Source organism: Camelus dromedarius, chromosome 22 (genome assembly GCF_036321535.1).
Source record: "Camelus dromedarius isolate mCamDro1 chromosome 22, mCamDro1.pat, whole genome shotgun sequence".
NCBI classification, from domain to species: domain Eukaryota; kingdom Metazoa; phylum Chordata; class Mammalia; order Artiodactyla; family Camelidae; genus Camelus; species Camelus dromedarius.
In genome coordinates, this window is record NC_087457.1 from 4,926,392 (window position 1) to 4,944,801 (window position 18,410).

At 43.2% G+C, this 18,410-nt stretch overlaps 1 long non-coding RNA gene across 1 annotated transcript; it reads left to right on the plus strand.

Moving 5' to 3' along the window:
* The first annotated feature begins 1,877 nt into the window (after positions 1-1,877).
* Positions 1,878-15,238, plus strand: LOC135318840 (uncharacterized). The gene is made up of 3 exons (XR_010377223.1): positions 1,878-1,999; positions 5,084-5,208; positions 15,137-15,238. It is a non-coding gene; the product is annotated as an uncharacterized LOC135318840 (long non-coding RNA).
* The last annotated feature ends 3,172 nt before the right edge of the window (positions 15,239-18,410 follow it).

Sequence of the window (18,410 nt, forward strand, 5' to 3'; positions counted from 1 at the left end):
CTTGGATGAAGTGATAAGTAGGGGAAGAAGATGATTTGCTGAAAGGTAAGAATACTTAAATTTGCATTAAAGCTACATTCTGTCAATCTTTCTCAAATGATTTTTCTCGGATTCAAAATCCACGACCTAATGAATGTTGTACTCCTGTGTAAATCATTGATCTTCAGATCACATTTGTTAAATGGTCAATGAGATTTGTTAAGTAGATTATTCCTGAAAGGAAAAGCTCAGGCTTTTGAGAATTCCTTGTCTGATGTCACCCTGGCAGTCACAGTAGAAGACAGAACTGATATAAAAATCCCTCAGCTGCCTGAACTGCAAAGCTTCTGGGATTACTGATCCCTGAAATGCAGGTGACTCTTGATGATATTCTGGGGCTTGGTTTACATGATCAGATTCTTCCAGTCCTGTAAATGGGTTCCGTGGCCCCAGCCCCGGGAGAGCTGGTCATAAGGTCCATATCGTGAGGGGTGGGATGGGAAGGCAAGGTCTAAGAGCTGGAATCACTGAGATTCCACACTCGCTAAACACAGACTCCAGAGCCTAATTGTTGGCAGGTTCTGTTCTGGATTTGAGAGTGTGTTCAGACATGATTCTTGCCCTTCAGGGGTCACTGCCTGGGTGGAAGTAACCTTTACACAAATCTGGGAAGGATGGCAATTAAGTAGATGGGCTGTTATGGTCCTCAGTATGCCCAGGCTCACTCTTCCAGGCACTCTTGGGACTAATGAGAGTCACGTTATTCACTCATTCACTGATTTATTACCCTTGAATTGATCATTTGTCCCATAGTAAGTGAAACAAGGGATCAGGAACATGAATTTTGTCCCCTCTCCCATCACTGATTGTATCTGTCAGCCGGGCGCCCTGTGTATGCATTGTGAAATAGTGGTATTTTTTGCCCAATGGGGCAGCACTGACAGTTCTGAGAATCAGGGGAGTCTCGTGGGTAGGACAGAACCGTGACACACAAGGCAACACGCCACCATGTGAGACAGCATTGTCGATGCTCAGGTGACCCGATGTAGACCGCGGTGCTAAACCTGAGCGTGTTCAGTGATCTTGGCTGCTCTAAAAATACAGACTACAGGTCCCAAACTCTGGAGACGCTGAGGGTCTGCACCTCAGAATTCTGCATTTTAAGAAGCACTTTAACTAATTCTGATGAAGATGATCTGAGTGTCCCAATGAGAAACACTGGGGTGCGATTCAGCAATACTGAGGATTCTCAGGGAACGATGTCTTTTCAGGTTGGTCCAAGGTCCCTCACTTGAGACTTTTGCCTTGGGTTTAATTGTATGTGTTCAGAAGTGATGTCTCTCATTTCCAGTGCTTGTCAGCATGCTCTGTGCAGGGACTTGCACTCAGTAGATGGCAAAAACTATGATTCTTCAGGTCACCGAGCTAGAGTGTGAGTGATCTTTTATTTTGGTTTTCTTTATAGCAATGCAGAGTCTCCCGAGAAGAGATTCAGTCTGAACAGCTTTGTGTCAGACTTTGGAAGACCGCTGGTGCCCAAGGTGTTCTCTGGCAGGGCAATGACGAATCTAGGTCCCTCTTTCACTGCTACATCAATCATGTGGGCCACTTGGACAAGGCCAAATTTGCTATCCCAACCATAGCCCTTGACAGAGATATTCAGCTCCAGGAAGCCATCAGATGCAGCAGGTGGCCAGAGGAAGAGGCGAACGGGCTCATAAAATGTGACATCCCCAACTTCATCAATACGGACCAGAACTCTTCCTTTGGGGAAGATGATCTCCTGATTTTGGAACCACCAATTGTTCTAGAAGATAAGCCAGTTGCTCAGACCTCACACATAGACTTGAATTGAGAAACGTGCTTTGTCAAGTGTCTTTCTGAAGATGTGAATTTTGTCTTTGTATGGCAGGAATTCCCCTTTCACAAAATTGTATGTGTTTGTGTCTGAGAGAGAGAAATGGAGACAGACAGAAAGACGGAGACAGAAGAGCACCCCCTCAGAAGAGAGCTAGTTAAGGTGAGTTTTGTGCCTTTAAAAACATTTGGGGTTTTGGTGGGAACAAAGTATTTACATTGTCTCATTCTCCTAGTTGGAAACCTTGGCCCCATACTCAGTGTTAGCGGCCTTGAATGGGGATTGGCACGGTGCATTTCATCTGGCGCTGCCACATCCATGCTCTGCCTTTAGCACGTTGCTTTGCCTCTCAGGGCTGCCACCCTTTTAACTGTAAGGAGAGGAGTCTGGAGTAGGTGATCCATCCCAGCTCTGCTGTTTTGCAAATTTCTGATTTCGTATTCGGATGAGGCTGGGATACACCCAGAGCAGTATAAACCAGGCCCTACCTCCTGTCTCTTGCTGGGGCATCCCTTAGGCCTGTGCCTTCTACCCAACCCTTTACTGAGCCCAGCTTTTGTCAGGAGCCCAAGAGCCTACCGAGATGGCAGGGGACGTCTCTCGTGGTCACGGTGGCCATCATTTCTATTGGTTGTGCTGAAACAGCTCTTCTGAGATCCTCCGGCCACCCTTGCTCCAACCTGAGGACAGCCCTACCGTTTCTTTCCTAGGAGGAGGATCAATCCATGGTGCATTTTATGACAATCCTGTCCCCAGGAATGCACGGAAGGTTATCAGCTGAGTGAGGTGAGGTGCCTCTGTTTCTCTGCGTCCCTGTATCTCTGTCTGCTCACAGTGCCCTGCCTCCGGCTACTGAGCAAGAAAAGTGCTATTCACCATGATGGGTGTTTTGCAGATGTGTAGGTGTTGGTCGTGTAGCTCATGTGTGGGCTTTGAGCTGGGATGGTGAAGAGCTTATAAATACCTCATCAACATTTATTCGAGGTGGCCTGGTGCCACACAGACTTGATTAATGAAGGCATCAAGCCTACACACTGGTTTGGAAACAACTTGGTTTTGATCAGTCACACTGCATGCATGACTCACTGCTGATCTCTGGGTGGTTTTTTCATTTTAGATTTATTCACCCAGTGTCTTGCTTAAGCTGAAAAATACTTTTATTTCACCAGAATATTCTCTGATTCTTTGTTTTCACTCATCCAGTTTTTTAATTCCTTTAAAAATGTTGTGTTTATAATGCCTCCTTATTTCTATCATCTCTAGGTTCCCAGTGGCCTGAGCCATGGAGCAGACTTTATGTAGGAACTGTACCACCAAAAGAAATCCCCTCGCCATAATATCTTTTGAGGAAAATATTATTCTTTAAAACTCTAACACTAAATCGTAGAAGAAAGCATGGAACATTTCTTGTAGTTAATACATGTTCATGCAAAAAGAAATTTGATATTTTCATTGAAAAATGTTGACTTTAATAACTTTTACTAATGTGAATATTATTATTCATTATTTAATTAACCAAATAATACCACAGTTATTTATTATTAAGATTGAAAACTATTTACACAGTCTCTCAATTAGAAGACTGAAGTGTATTTAAAAGATGGAAAAATACCCATGATGACACCAACTTTTTTATTAACTAAATATCAAGAACTGTGCAGGGTTAAGATTTGACCCCCTGCAAGCTGCCAGGTTAGCATGAGGTAGTCTGTGGATGCTGCCAGAACACAGGACACTCCCCCAGGATCAGAGACAAAGGACTTCCTGCCGGCACAGCAGGCAGCCTGGGGTTCATGTTCATGTTGCTTCCTGAGCTCTTTTCCTATTGCTGTTGTAACTAAGGACCACAGACTCAGTGGCTTAAAGTAACACACATCCATTGTCTCACTGTTCTAGGGTGCAGAAATGCAAAGTCAATGTCAGTGGGCTAAAACCAACGTGTGGCCAAGGCTACGTTCCACACTGAGGCTCTTGGGAGGGATTCATCTTACTACCTTTCCAAGCTTGCAGAGGTGCTCACACTCCTTGGCCCAGAGCCCTGTGTCACTGTGACTTCTGCTGCCACATCACATCTCTGTCTCTGACCAATCTGCCTCTCTCCTCTAAGGACCTCCTTGATGACGTTTGCTTCCCACAGTGATCTGCCATCCCAAGGTCCTTGACAGTCACACCTGCAGAGTCCCTTTTGCCATGCACAGTGACATTCCTAGGTTCTAGGGATCAGACCTTGGACATATTGGGGGCCATTATTCTACCGAGTTCTTCCCTTTGGCCCCACTGATTCTTGTCCATCCCACATGAAAAATGCATCCACCTCATCCCAACACCCACCAGAGTCTCATTTACTACACCATCAACTCAAAGTCCAACATGTAGTCTAACTATTATCAGCTCAAAAGCCTAAGTATTTTCATCCTCAACACCTAAGTCAGGCATGATTGAGACCCTGGGTGTGATCTTCTCTGTTCAAATTCCTGCAATGGCTTCTCATTTCACTCAGTGAAGAAGCGAGTGTCCTTATGGTGACCTTACAGCTTTCCTCCCCCTCCCGAAGCTGAGCTCATCTCCGGTTTTCTCCCTGGCTCACTCCGCTCCAGCCACACTGGCCTCCCTGCTGTCCCTTGGGAATATCAGACATGCACCCACAGGCCTGTTGCCCTGGCCGGTCTCTGTCCAACTCATATGCTGAAGTCCTGAACCCCAGGACTACAGAACATGACCCCACTTGGAAATAGGGTTGTTGCAGATGTCATTGGTTAAGAAGAGGTCATTAAGTTGGGCCGTAATCCAGTATGACTTGGGTCCGGATAAATAGGGGCAATGTGGACAGAGAGACACGTGTACATGGGAGATGACGTGATGAGATGTGGAGAGAAGACGGTTGTCTCCAAGCCAAGGAGAGAGGCCTGGACCAGCCTCTCCCTCCCAGCCCTCAGGAGGAGCCTGCCCTGCTGACACCCTGCCTGCAGACTCCCCGCCCCCAGGGCTGTGAGACAGTGAGCCTCTGTGGTTCATGTCACCCAGTGTGCGGTGCTGTGTTAGAGGGAGCTCAGCAACTAGCACCGCGTTCTCAAGGTCCTCAGTGAGCCCAGCTCTGGCCATCTCATTTTAACCTGGAAACTGCCTTCCCCTTGTCTCTGCCCCAGAAACCCCCTCTCCCTGATCATATTATTTCTATCACCTTCTAGAATACCATATATTTCACATGACTGTCAAGACTGTAGTTTATGTTCTGCTCCTCCTCAGTCCTACAGGGACAAGGATCCTTATTTGTTCACTGACGGACCTCAGGTGGCTTGACCTGTACCCGTGGCACAGCAGTCAATACAAATTGGCCGGATGGAAGGAGGGATCGTTCCTTACATTCACAGGTGAGTGAACGAAGATTCCGGGGGACTGAGAGTTTCGCTCAGGCACAGAGCTGGTAAGTGTCAGGCCAAGGTGGGTTTCAGGTACCTATGAACCTGAGGGAGGCTTGAGTGATTCTCTTTCCATTGATTAGTATTTCTCAGGTGTCTCTTTTTCTGGCTCTAACTTTTGACTTCTTTCTGTTATTCTTCTAAGCTTTCAACCAGTTTTAAGTTTTAATTCTGCTTTGTCTCAGGTAAACAAATAAAATCTGTAAATCTTTCAACTCATTATATATTTCATCTAAATACATTGTGATTAGTGATGATGTTTTATTTCTGGCATCTTGTTTTGTGATTTCTATTTGCTTTGCTCTGCTTTTCTCCTGCCTGTTATATACCTTGCAGTCATGGTTAAGAGCATGGCGTCTAGAGACAGCCTATCCGGGCTTGGTTCCCTCCCTTGCTAACCATGTAACCAGTATATGTAATCCCTTTGAGACTCACTTTCTTCATGTACAAAAAGTGGTACTATCCGCCTCAAAGACTGTGAGCATTAAGTGATAAAATAGATGAAGAACTTAGAATAGTGACCGGCCTATTTTGCGTTCTTCATTTTGACTTCTTTATTTTTATTCTCTTTTTAAACAATTACTTTAGAGATTACTGTTGAATTTTAATGAACACCCTAGATATTGAAGATTAAAATGTTACTTAACCCATTCATTGAATTTTATATACCAAATGATATCTGTGTTTTATTTCCATAAGTTCTGTTTGGTTCTTTAAAAAATTGATCTGTTTTCTTTTTCATGATGTCCTGATTGTTCATTATGTTATATAAGATTCATTTTATCTTTTAATGATTCAGTCATACTTCTTTTATGCTCTCTCTTAGATTGTTTCATAATTTTAGGCTCTGGAATATTAATCATCTTGTGTTTTACGGTTAGATCTTTCTTCCCAGTGGCACTGATTTCCTTCTGTTTTTAGTTGTGTGTCTGTGTGTGTGTAGAGTTGTGGGAGCTTCTCTATAGTGAGTACATATTTTTTCCTATGATTGTCCCTTACATCTTGGTTTTTAAAGTTTCCCTAGAGAACAATTTTGTGTTGCTTATCCTAAGGCTCCAGGTGATATGATCAACCTTGAATTATTATATTTTTGGTTTGGGAATTCCGGAATCTTCAGTGGAGTATCAATTTGGATTCCACATTCATATAAAGCAGGGGCGTGGAGATTAGATTTTTTAAGGGAGACTTTGTTTTTCCCTAGAGAACCGGTTGTTACACCCCTTTCCTGTGTGCACATGTGGAGAACTTTGAGTCTCCCTTTCAGTGAAGAGGCAAGTCTTCCAATACGTCTTATGCAGAGGTTTCTATAAAGGAAGACTCTTCTACATCTGGTATGGACCCTGTTTCCTAAATGGACATTGTATCCCTATTTATGTGCAGATGAAAACCCCTTCCCTCCAGGGTGCGGTGGCATCAGCTCACAAGATTACCATTTTGGCGTTAAGTGTCCTCTTTGTATTGTCACCTGGGAACTTCTCTTTCCATAGTTAGCTCTGTGTTACTTTTGTTGTATTTTATCCGGCATTACTGAAAGTTTTACTTAAAAGGGATCCTAATTAGCTCTGTTTACCTGTTTCCAGAGCTGAAAGCTTCAGTTCTAGAGTATCTGTTTGATTTTTCTTAAAAATACATTCCAGTATATTTCTCTGGTGAAAGTCTTGACCCTGTTATATATTCTCCCATCATTTCCTTATTTTCTTGAATGTGTTAAAAGTATTTTATAGCCTTTATTTTTAACTCTGATGCCTACATCACCTGGGGTTTGCATCCTTTGTCTAATATTTCTTATTCTCATTTTATCCATCATATAGTCTTGACATGTTGCATGTCTAGAAATTCTTTATTACATGGAAGATATTGCAAATGAAAAATCCATATCTTATCTTCCGTAAGAGGTTTTCTACCTTCCCGTTAGGCAGACAGGGTGAGGGACTGATCATCTCACTCCAATCAGGCCCTGAGTTGTGTCAGGACAGAAGTGCCGTTTTTCTTAAGACAGCTTTGAGGTATACTTGGCAAAATAATTTTCACACATTTAAAGTGTACAACTTAATACATTTTGACATGTGTATCCCCAAGAAACCATGACCACATTCAAGAGAGTGAACATACCCATCACCCACAAAACTCTTCTCCTACATTTTGTTGTCCCTCCCTCCCTCCCCATCTATTCCCCTGAAAACCATTGATCTGCTTTCTATCACAACATACTGGTTTGCATTTTCAAGATCGTTGTATGAATGGATTCATGCAGTATCTACTCTATGTTGTCTGACTTCTTTCATTCAGTGTAATTATTTTCAGAGTCATCTGTGTTCCTGTATTAATAGCTTATTTTTCTTATAGCAGAGTATTGCTTAGTGCTGAGTTTTTCCTGAATAGTTTATTGTGAGCAGTGTTTGGATAGAACATCCTTTGTTTCTTCATTTACTTCTTGATGGATGCATGGGTTGTTTACAACTTGAGCTATTATAAATAATATTGAAGTGAATATTTAGTTACAAGTCTTTGTATGGACATATGCTTTTATTTTCTAAAGCATCAGATGAGGAATATCTGGCTTATATGGCAGATTGGTGTTTACCATTTTTAAAGAAACTGTTAAACAGTTTTCCAAAATGGTTGTGCTATTGTAAATTCCTCGTGGTGTGTATCAGTTCTGGTTGCTCTATTTCCTTGCCAGCACTTTGTAAGGTCGGTCTTTCTAATCGTATACATTCTAGTAGGTATGTGTACTACTATCTCACTGTGGTTTTTAAAAGCATTTCTCTAATGACTAATGGCATCTTTAATCAGCATCTTTTCATATGCTTATTATCCATCTGGATATCTTTACTGAAGTGTGTTTTCTGGCCTCATTCATTCATTCAGGTGTTTGCATTATTATTGAGTTTTGAAAACTTTTTATTCTGGATCAGACACAAAGAAAGACCTTTACCAGATATATGATTTGCAAATAGCTTCTGTCTATGGCTTGTCTTTTCATTTGCTTTGCAGTGTTTAGAAGAGCTTTGAAGAGTCTTCATTTTTGTAAAGTTCACTCTATCAGTTACTTTTTTTAAAATAGATTATACTTTTGGTGTCATAGCAAAGAAATATTTGCCAAACCCAAGATAATAAAGCTTAAGCCTATGCTTTTTCTCCTAGCTGTTTTATAGTTTTAGATTTCCTATTAAGATCTATGATCCACTTAGAGTTAATTTTTGTATATTTTGTGAAGTGTGGATCAAAGTTCATTTTTTTTTTTTTGCATAACACTATCTAACAATTCCAGCACTACTTGTAGAAAAGATCCTTTTCTCCACTGCAACCTTTTGAGAATCAATTGTCTATATAAGTGTTCGTTTAGTTCTGAACTTTCTATTCTGCTCCATTATTCTACTTCCCTGTTTTACACCAACACCATACTTTCTGATTACTGTAGCTTTATAAAAAAAGTCTGAAAATCAGATAGTGTAAGTCTTCCAAATTTGTTTTTCTTGTTCAAAGTTGTTTTGGATATTTGGGATCCTTTGCATTTTCATGTGAATTTTAGAATCAGTTTTTAAATTCCTTACATCCTCTTCTGCCAAAATTCCACCCATGTCTTTGGCCATCTCCAAAGCCACATTTTCTGAAGAGGTCTCTCTAGATCCTAGGTGAAAGTAATTCCTCTTTCATCTGTGCTCCATTCACATTTCTTAATATTTGATTACATTTATTCATATTTGGCTTTATGCACTTGTCTGATCTTTCCTGCCATATAGTAAACCTCTCAAGATTAGGAATCTTGACTTGGTTCCCTCTGTCTGCTGAGAAAACTAGTTCTATGCTTTGCAGGAGTGAGCCCTGCAGTAAGAGGTATCTGCAGCACACGTCTATCTCATTGTTTGCATATTGTCAAGGAATCCTGCAGATTTGGAATTGTTTATTGATTGTTGTCTCCAAGACGGCTAGGTCTTTTTTATTTCTATTACTACTGCTGCAGTTTCAAAGAACAATGGGCTAATTATTTTCCAAATATGAAAACATACTGTAATTGAGTTGTGATGCAAATTATGTGCTGCTGTGTCTTAAAAACCTGCTTAGTGTTCACAGGCCCCTTCACTCATGGAACTTTTGGGAGAATGACATATCCTTAGAGATAACACTGCTGACTTTGGCGACTTGAGCAGCAGTATCTGAACTCACTCCTGCTGTTTTTCCAGTGTCCCCTCTAGCCGTCCTCCAGCCCTCCATGCCCGAACCTGCAGTTCTGCCCTCGAAATGCCTATTACTTCTCAGGAAGACTTCCCTATGAAACATAATCATATCCTTCTTGTGGGGACATTCAGTCCAGTGACCTGACAGCAGAGGAAAATGTTTAGTCTGCTCTTGGTAGAGCCTAAACTCTTCCATACTTATTAGAAGCAAATCCAATGAGGAAACTGTGTTGGCATCTAACAAATCAGCATAAATGTCTGATGAGGAAGATCAGCTTCCCCATCCCACTCAGGCGTCATGTTGGTGTGACACTCACCATGGCTAACATTTTCTCCTGTGTGCAATGTAAGTTTCAAGACATTATGAATGGCTTTTTGTTTTTCTTCATTGGTCTTTTCACATTTACTGTGTCTGGTGAGATTATATGAATCCTGCTTATTTTCAGCCCAGCACTTACCCTTTTTAAAGGATCACGTGTTTAAAAGGCTAGTGGACAATTTGTTAGAAGATAGAAGTCCTTAGATTTTGGTCCTAGAGTTGAATCTTGGTTAGGGGTGAATGAAAATTCCCATTAAAATTTTAAATTCAGTGTTACAAAGTTTTAAAAATAGTTAAATATTAGCCAATTCCATTAAACACTTTAGCAGTTATTTACTTTTAATCCTGCTTCTGGGGCAATTTTGCAATGATTCCCTCCCTTTGTTGATTCCCTCTTTGTCAGAATCCTTGAGAGGCCCCTGTCATCACTGTCAGTATCATCATCATCATCATCACGGAACTGATTCCTCTGGAAAGTTCTAGGAAAATAAACAGATGTGTGGGGTTATGTGTAGGTCAATGTGTGCATATACAATAAGAACAGTTATCAGACATTAGATGCAAGATATCCATTTTATTTAGAGAAGAATGTGGTCATGAAATCCTGATGTGGTGAATGAAGGAGCAGTGGGAACAGGATAGTCAGTGGAAAGGAGGAGGAAGTGAGCGAAGCGGGGAGCATAGATCCTTGGTTAGCCGATCATCAAATTGGTGTGAATGAGGGGAGTGTGGTGGCAGAATCATGTTCCTCCCCTGCCACAGGTTAGCCAACAGTGACATGTTTCTGTACATGGCAAAAGGGATGACAGATATATTAGGAGAAATATCTTAGAGGATTTCGGTATTCTAAATTCTCTATTAGCCTTTTAAACCCATGATACATTATTAAAGTTTAGTGGAGGGCCACAAATAAAAAGGATTCATATAATCTCACCACACATACTGAAGGTAGAAAGACTAAGGAAGAAAAACAAAAAGTCATTCATAAGTGCCTTGAACCTTAAATTGCTCATGGGAGGAAATGTCACACAAGGTGAGTGTCACAGCCACATACATAATGCCTGAATGGGAGGGGAGAAGGGGATCCTGAGATGAGACAATAGGGTGAGTAGCCTGGATTGTCCAGGTGGGCCCAATGTAATCACAGGGGTCTTTAAAATTGAGGACGTAGCCCAGCTGAGTTTAAAATCAGAGGGAGGTGTAGCCATGGAGCAGTGTTCAGAAAGGCTGCTGGCCATGAAAATGGAGGAAGTCGTGGGACACAAGCTAAGGAAGGTGGGTGACCTCTGGAAACTGGAAAAAAAAAACAAAAACGAGGAAACTTTCTCTTCTAGATCCTCTAGAAGGAAGGAACTCTGCTGGCAACTTGAATTTAGCTCAATGAGAACTGTGTTGGATCTCTGACCTCCACAGCCATAAGCTGATAAATCTGTGCTGGTTTAAGCTGTTAAGCTTATGGAAGTTTGTTACAGTGGTAATAGAAAAATATCATAGTGAGCGGTAGTGTAAGGGATTAAAGTTCTAGGCTGGGGTGTGGAGAGGATTCTGACATTTACACCTAAAAAACAACCAAGTGCAGTGGAAAGGTGTTTTAAGGAAGACCTACCTGGCAGGGCTGTTAATAGGACTGTTTGGTGTGAGGAGAGCATTGGAGTAGGGGAATCAAATAAATCTCTACCAGAAAAATAAGGAATAAAATATAACAGTGCTTCAGTGTTAGTGGATGCAGGAATGGAAATGGGCAGAGAGATATAAACATTACTTTGAAATTAGCTACAGGTTTGATGATTGCATGTTGGGGAGAGTTAGCCGATGTGTGGACTGAATGTTTGCATCCCCTCAAAATCCATATGTCAAAACCCCATCTCCCAGGGTGATGGTATTGGGAGGCGGGGCCTTTGGGAAGTGATTACTAGGATAAAATAAGGTCATGAGAGTAGAGCCCTCATGAATGGGATTAGTGCCCTTATAAAGGGCCCCAGATTGCTTGCTTCTCTCTGGCCCATGAAGATAGTGGGAAGACAGCCATCTTCGAGTCATGAAGGCTATCATCTCCCAGATGCATTGACCTCAGCCTCCAAAACTTAAGGAACATGCTGGTTGTTTAAGCCACCTGGCCCATGGTAATTTGTTACAACATCCCAGACTGACGAAGACAGTGGAGAATGCCTCTGAGTTTGACACTGATTGCCTGGAGAATGCTGAAACCCAGGGAAGTGGGCAGCACAGACGTTTACTCATTTAATCCTGGCAACACGGTACGAGATAGAGTCTACATATTCCTCGCTATTTAAAAGGGAAGGAAAAAGAGGCACAAATAACAACAACAACAACAACAACAACAACAACAACAACAACAACAACAACAACAATTTTTCCAAGATTCACACAGAACCCCTGGAGGCAGAGTGAGAATTTATACTCAGGCAGGCTGACCCGAGAGCCCCTGCTCATAACTACTAAGTCAGATCACCTTGCTTATGTGGATCAATTTTTTTCAAGTGTGATATGAGGGTACTGTGTCCAGTAACTTATAATTTCAAAATAACTCACTGTAAGGGAAACATTAGTCGCAGGCATTGCAAACCACAGTAAGCTACACATACAAAAATAACTCGTTAGGGCAAGATAACCAATAATGTTTTTAAATATTATACTTTCTGTACCTTTGCAATAAAATGTGTATTTATAATTCTGTCTGCCTACAGAATAACTTCATAATCCTGAATGTGGCTGGTGGCTCCCATGGTGGACAGCACGGGCCTAGAAAATTTAAGTGACTTGTCCAGCCTCGCCCAGGAAGCTAGTGGTGGGATCAGAGATATAGGTTGTGACTTTTCCTTCCTATCCAACAAGTCCCTCATGGAGGCTTAGAAGCTTCTCCTTTGGTGCCCAGCTGTCTATTCGTACTTATGACATCTTGTCAGGTGTCCCAGCCTTCTCCTGAACATAAGCCAGTAACAACATCTGCTCTTTTCTGGCCAGGTAATACATTCTAGCAGCTTCCATTGACTTCTTGGCATCAGTTCTTACCTGGAAGGGTAGTGGCTAGAGATGCAAATGTGTCCACATGACAGGGTTTTCATAAACATAGCAGGAGTTGTCAAGAGAAGAAAACGTCAGGAAGACAAGTGGAAGCAGGTCATTTAATATACCAAATGGGTACTTTCAATGAATGTTTGTGTTTCCAAGTCCAGAGTTGTTCTGCTCGTGCATTACAGGCCAATAAATCGGGAGACCAGGTTTTGGGGGCAAGAAACAGCGACTTTAATTTGGAAACCCAGCTGAGAAGATGGAAGTCTAATGTCCTGGAAAACCATTCCCCAAAGTCAGAATTCAGGCTCTTTTTATATTAAAAAGGGGAAGCAGGAATGCTTGGTTGCTGCAAACTTGGTTTATGAATTCTTTGCTGTTAGAGCCTTTTGTTCTTGCAGCTCTTAGCCTGGGTCAGATCCGTGTAAACCTCCAACAAACAAATGTTATTTTCTATTCTGTAACATGTTACCTTATATGAATGGAAAAGTGTTAATATCCTTTAAAGTCAGAGCCTTGAGAATAGGGTCTCCTGTATATTTCAGGATCTAGGCAACATTGTTTTACAAAAGGTGCAGAACAAACAAGACTAAACCTAGGAAACAGGGCACAGGGTTAAACTCAAAAGAACAGATGTAACATGGAGTCAGATTTGTTCTTTCCTATTTCAGTAGTGCCATGGAGAAGGCACTTTGGGCAGCTTGTTGTAGGGTCCTGGAGGCTTTCTCTCTCAGCCTCTGGGCGCCTCTATTGCAAACCCTTCATAGCTGTTTGGCCTGCTGGAAAACCACTCCGACTGTTTTGCCCGTAAGATGCGTTCTGTTTATAACTCATCTCTACTCCTTGGAAAACAACTCAATAAAAACTCAGTTGGTTTTCCACCAGCCATGGGCAGGGGTGAGGAATAGCACTTTATTATTTTATAAAAAAAAAATAAAAGAAATCTTAAAACAGCACTGGGCACATAGGAGAGAGTCAATAAATGCTTCCTGGCTAAAATCAAAATTGATGGCTCAGTGATTCCATGGCTGCTGTATTTGCTGAGCTTGCTACTCCTTTGCTCCATTACACATTTTTTTTAACTGAAAAAGAAATACATGCATGTGGTTAAAAAAATTCAAACAGAGCACAAAAATACACAAGTGAAAGAAGTTTTCCCTCATCCTCTCTTCTTTCAGCCCTCCCTGGAGATGCCAATGTTTATTATCCTTTGTTTGCTTTTCCAGATAGGCTATGCACATTCCCACCTATGTATGTAAATTCCTTTAAACTTTTACTTATTTTTAACTTAAAGGGGTTTAAATCCTGAAGTGGCTTCTGCCTGGGTAATAGAACAGAACAAATCTGACTCCATACTAGATCTTTTCCTTTGAATTTAACCCTGTGCTCTGTCTCCTAGGCTTCATCTTGCTTGTGAAACAGTGTTGCCTAGAGCCTGAAATATACAGAAGAGCCTAATCTGAAGGCTCTGACCTTTAAGGATATTTAACACTTTTCCATCCATATAAAGATAACAAGTTGCAGAAAAGAAAATAACGTTTGTTTTGCTGGAGGTTTACAGAGATTTGACTCAGGCAGATAGCTGCAAGAACAAAGGATTCTAACAAAAAAGAATTCCTACACCAAGAAGTTTGCTACAACAAAGCACGTAGGAAAGGAGCCTGAATTCTGACTTGGGGAGATGGTTTTCCAGGACATTTGTTTGCCATCAAGGTCTACAGAAACTTGCTATTCCATGCCCCAACACCTGGTCTCTGAAATTATTGGCCTGTCCTGCACTGAGGAGAATGAATTTGGACCTTGTAACACTCCTATCTACCTAGCAAGCTGGGCACTGGATCTGAGGACAGCTCTCCCACACCCAGGGACCTACTGTGAGCCCTTGATGGTTCCACTAGGGTGGGGTGTGGTTTATTCAGGAGGGATGGGCACTATGCACCAACACTCAGGCAGTCTGCTCTGTCTGGGGCTCTGATCTTGTACCTCCCGCTCCCCACCAGCCCAACACCTGGAACAGTGGAGCTAAGACAGAGATCGTGCCTGCCTGTTTCCCAGCGTGTAAAAGGGGAATATGAACTCTTCCCAAGGTAGTTCTGAGCGACAACACCTTCGGGTGCTTGGTTCCCAGAGCAACAGGGAACCCAGCTCCGCGTGGGATCAACGGGTGTGATCCCGTAGGGGTTCTGCAGAGGCCTCGGCTGGAGGGCTGGACCAGGGAGGGAAAATTTGAGCTGCGGGCCTTGAAGTGTTAGTGAAGGCTACAGAGGCAGGACTGAATTCTGTTTCAGGATGCCACCAGAGGTAAACCTTTTTCTCTACATCTCTGCTACTCCCCTCCCCTGTCCAGATCCCTCCCTTCTCTCTGCACTTCCTGTCCATCTGTCTCCCTCCACTTTTCTCCTCCTCCCCTCCTCCTCCCATCTTCTCCCTCCCTCACTTCCGCAGCTTCTCTCACAGAAACCTGAGGATCGCTGGCCCTCCTGGGCATGCGCAGTCAGTGCCAGGTGGACAGCGGTTTGGAAGCTCCATCTCCGAGCCGGGGATCTGCCCCAAAATCTTCTCAGCTATGTCGCCCGGTAAGCCTTTAGCTCCTGCCCCGGGGCCGGGGCCTCCGGCTGTGGAAGTGCAAGGTGGGGGGCTCACGGGAAAGGTTCAGGCGGCTGCGGGAGGACGCTCCACGTGTCACAGCCCGCGAGGGCATGATTCAGCGTGTGTTCAGCTATATTGCTCGGGCCAGGCCCCTCTGCCCGCGCCACCTGCCCCGGCGCCCCGGCCACAGCTGCTCAGGGCCAGGTGTGCACCTGCCGCCTCTCGCCCCAGCTGGTCTCCCCTCAGTCTGCGGCTGGAGTCCTCTTCCCCTCTCCCGCCCGCGAGTCCTCTCTTCCCGGGCTTCCTCTCCTCAGCCGCCGGCCCGTCCCCGTCCCAGGGCGGGCTGTGTCCCGGGACGGCGGGGTCTGCGGACCCGGACGGGGCAGCTGGGACTGGGGCTGGCCTCCGAGCGGAGCTGCAGCCCGTGTCCCCAATCCCCCGCTTTCCCTGCCCCGTGACCCCTGGGCTGCCCTCCTCTCCCTTTCCCGCTCCCTCAGGACCAGCTCGGTGGCGTGGGCGCTGCTCCCCAGGCTGAGAGCCTCCGGCCGGCCGTAAAGCCCAGCTTGTCCTGGTGAAGTCTGCAAAAGGGAGCGTCAGTGCTGAGGGAGCTTCCGTCACCTCCCTCAGTGTTTCTGCCCCAAGTAAGTTCCTTGAACACTTTCAGGTGTCATGATGGCGGTGCTTGATGATGTCACGTGGTTTTATACTGAGAGGGATTACAGTGTTGAAAGCAGGACTTGGTTCAGTTAAAAATGAGCTGAAGGCATGAGTATGTGACATCCTCCAGGCTTCCCTCTCCCAGGCTGAAACGTGTGACCGTTGATTTTAGAAAGATAGTTACAGTCCCTAACTAGCCCAGCCCAGCTTGGGTGTGTTAACAGGAACAGCACCACCAGAGGCGTTGGAGACCTAGGGACATTGCAGTCCTAAAGAGCTCCTGGCACACAGTTTGGTTTGTTTTGGTTTTTTCTTTTTCTTAAATTGTGCGGCAGACTAGTTGTATAGAGGGGAAAATAATTGTCAAGAGATTATTTTTCATATAACAGCTTTATTGTGATATTGTTCACACACCGTGAAGTCCATCCATTTAAATGGTACAATTCAGCAGCTTTTAGCATATTCACAGTGCTGCAACCATTATTATTCCAGAACGTTTTCGTCACTTCAGAAAGAACAGTGGAAATCAATGACCTATTCACCCTTACCCAGTGGTGGTTCTAAAGAAGTTTCTTGGCTGTTCCTGACCATAAATTAACTTGCTATATTCCATGAAATATCTGGTAGTAATTCTAATCAGAATTGCATTGAATCTGTCTATCAAAACAGGAAGAATTAATGTCTTTACGGCATAAACTTCTTCTAACCATGAATATATCTGAGACCCTACATTTTCATCTGTCCAGAGCCTGGCCCATGGGAAGTCCTCACTAATTTTGGGGCTTGTGAATGATGAGATTCTATACATTGTTAGTTGCAAATGTAGCCTTTCACAGAAGAGAAAAGTAACCTCAGTGAAGCCAAGTGACTCTCTGATAGTCAGAAAGGGTGACAGTCAGTGCTGGAGTGATACAGTGGACTTGCTGCTTGCAGCCAGAATTTTCCACCACCTACAGCTACGGGGATTACAGTGTTCTTTTATTTTTTTAAAGACTTGCTTTTATTTTTCTAATAATTTTTTATTGAAGTGTAGTTAACTTACAATGTTAGTTTCAGGTGTACAGCAGAGATTCAGTTATAAACATATTCATATGTATATACATACGTTTTAGATTGTTTTTAGTACAACTCATTACAAGAACTTGAATATAGTTCCCTGTGCTATATAGCAGGTCCTTGTCATTTATTTTATATTTATTAATGTGTATCTGTTAATCCCCCTTTTCCTGCCTGCTAACCACAGTTGGCTTTCTATGCCCATGAGTCCATTTCTAGCAGCACCATTTTTCCTAGTTAATATATGCTGCTTGGCTGCTTTCAGTTTCAGTAATTCCATCTTATCTGTGGGCGTTTTTCTTCTGGTGGACCTGTATGTGGTTTGCACACGTGGTAATAGAGATCTGTATTTTGGAGAACTCCAGGCCTCGTGTAGTCCCTGGTAGAGAGCGCCCACTGAGCTGATGCTTGAACTGGGAAAAAAGCATAGTAAATGTTGGTATTTCCACTATAGTTGAGACTTCCAGGTTTCTATAACCTCTCTAGCCAACCTTAAGGTTGGCTGCACCCATACTGGGTAATTTGGTGGTACTCCATGGTATGGTGATGTAGAGACAGGGCTTTGTATGCTCCTTCTCTATCCTTTTTCTAACACTCATTCTCCTGGGCCTCCCAGATCCTCCCACAACAGTGCCCAGGGCTGGCTTGGTGCTGCACTCAGGCAATATTTGTTAATAAGGCCCTTTCCTCATCTCTTCTGAGCCTCCGTTTCCTTCTCTGCACAATGAGACCGTAGACTAGATAAGTCCTTTTCAGTTTCTTTTAAAGCCATGTTTCCTTTGAGAAACAGAAAATGCAAATCTCTCCTCTCATTCCAACCCTTTAGATTTTGATATGTCCTCCAAAGAGTGACATAGTTCTTTGTGGAAAGCTGATGTGATTGTGATTCCAGGTGGCACAGGAAAGACTCTTCAGAGATTTATTGCAGGGAAAGGGCAGGAAAGGAGCAGTATGTCACACTTTCTGGTGTGAGCAATGGAGCAGGGGATTGGGTTTAAATACGGTGTCTGATGTGGCCTCTCTCTAATCTTGCACAATGTGATAAACCTCTCTCCCTCAGTTTTTTCATGTATGAAGTTGGGGTGATAGTATTTTAGGGTTTTTGTGAAACATTATACACATAATCCATTTGTTTCTCGGTAGAAACAAGAGCTGCTAGGGAGTCAGTGATTTCTTTAAAAAAAAAAAAATCTTGTCCATAGCACTCTGTCTGTGTGTATTTTGAAGTTCCTGGAAGGTGAGTGTTGAAACTAAAGTCCATCATGGGACAGGTGGCCCATAGTCCTCTGTGCCCCAGATTGCCCCCTCCTCCCCAGTCC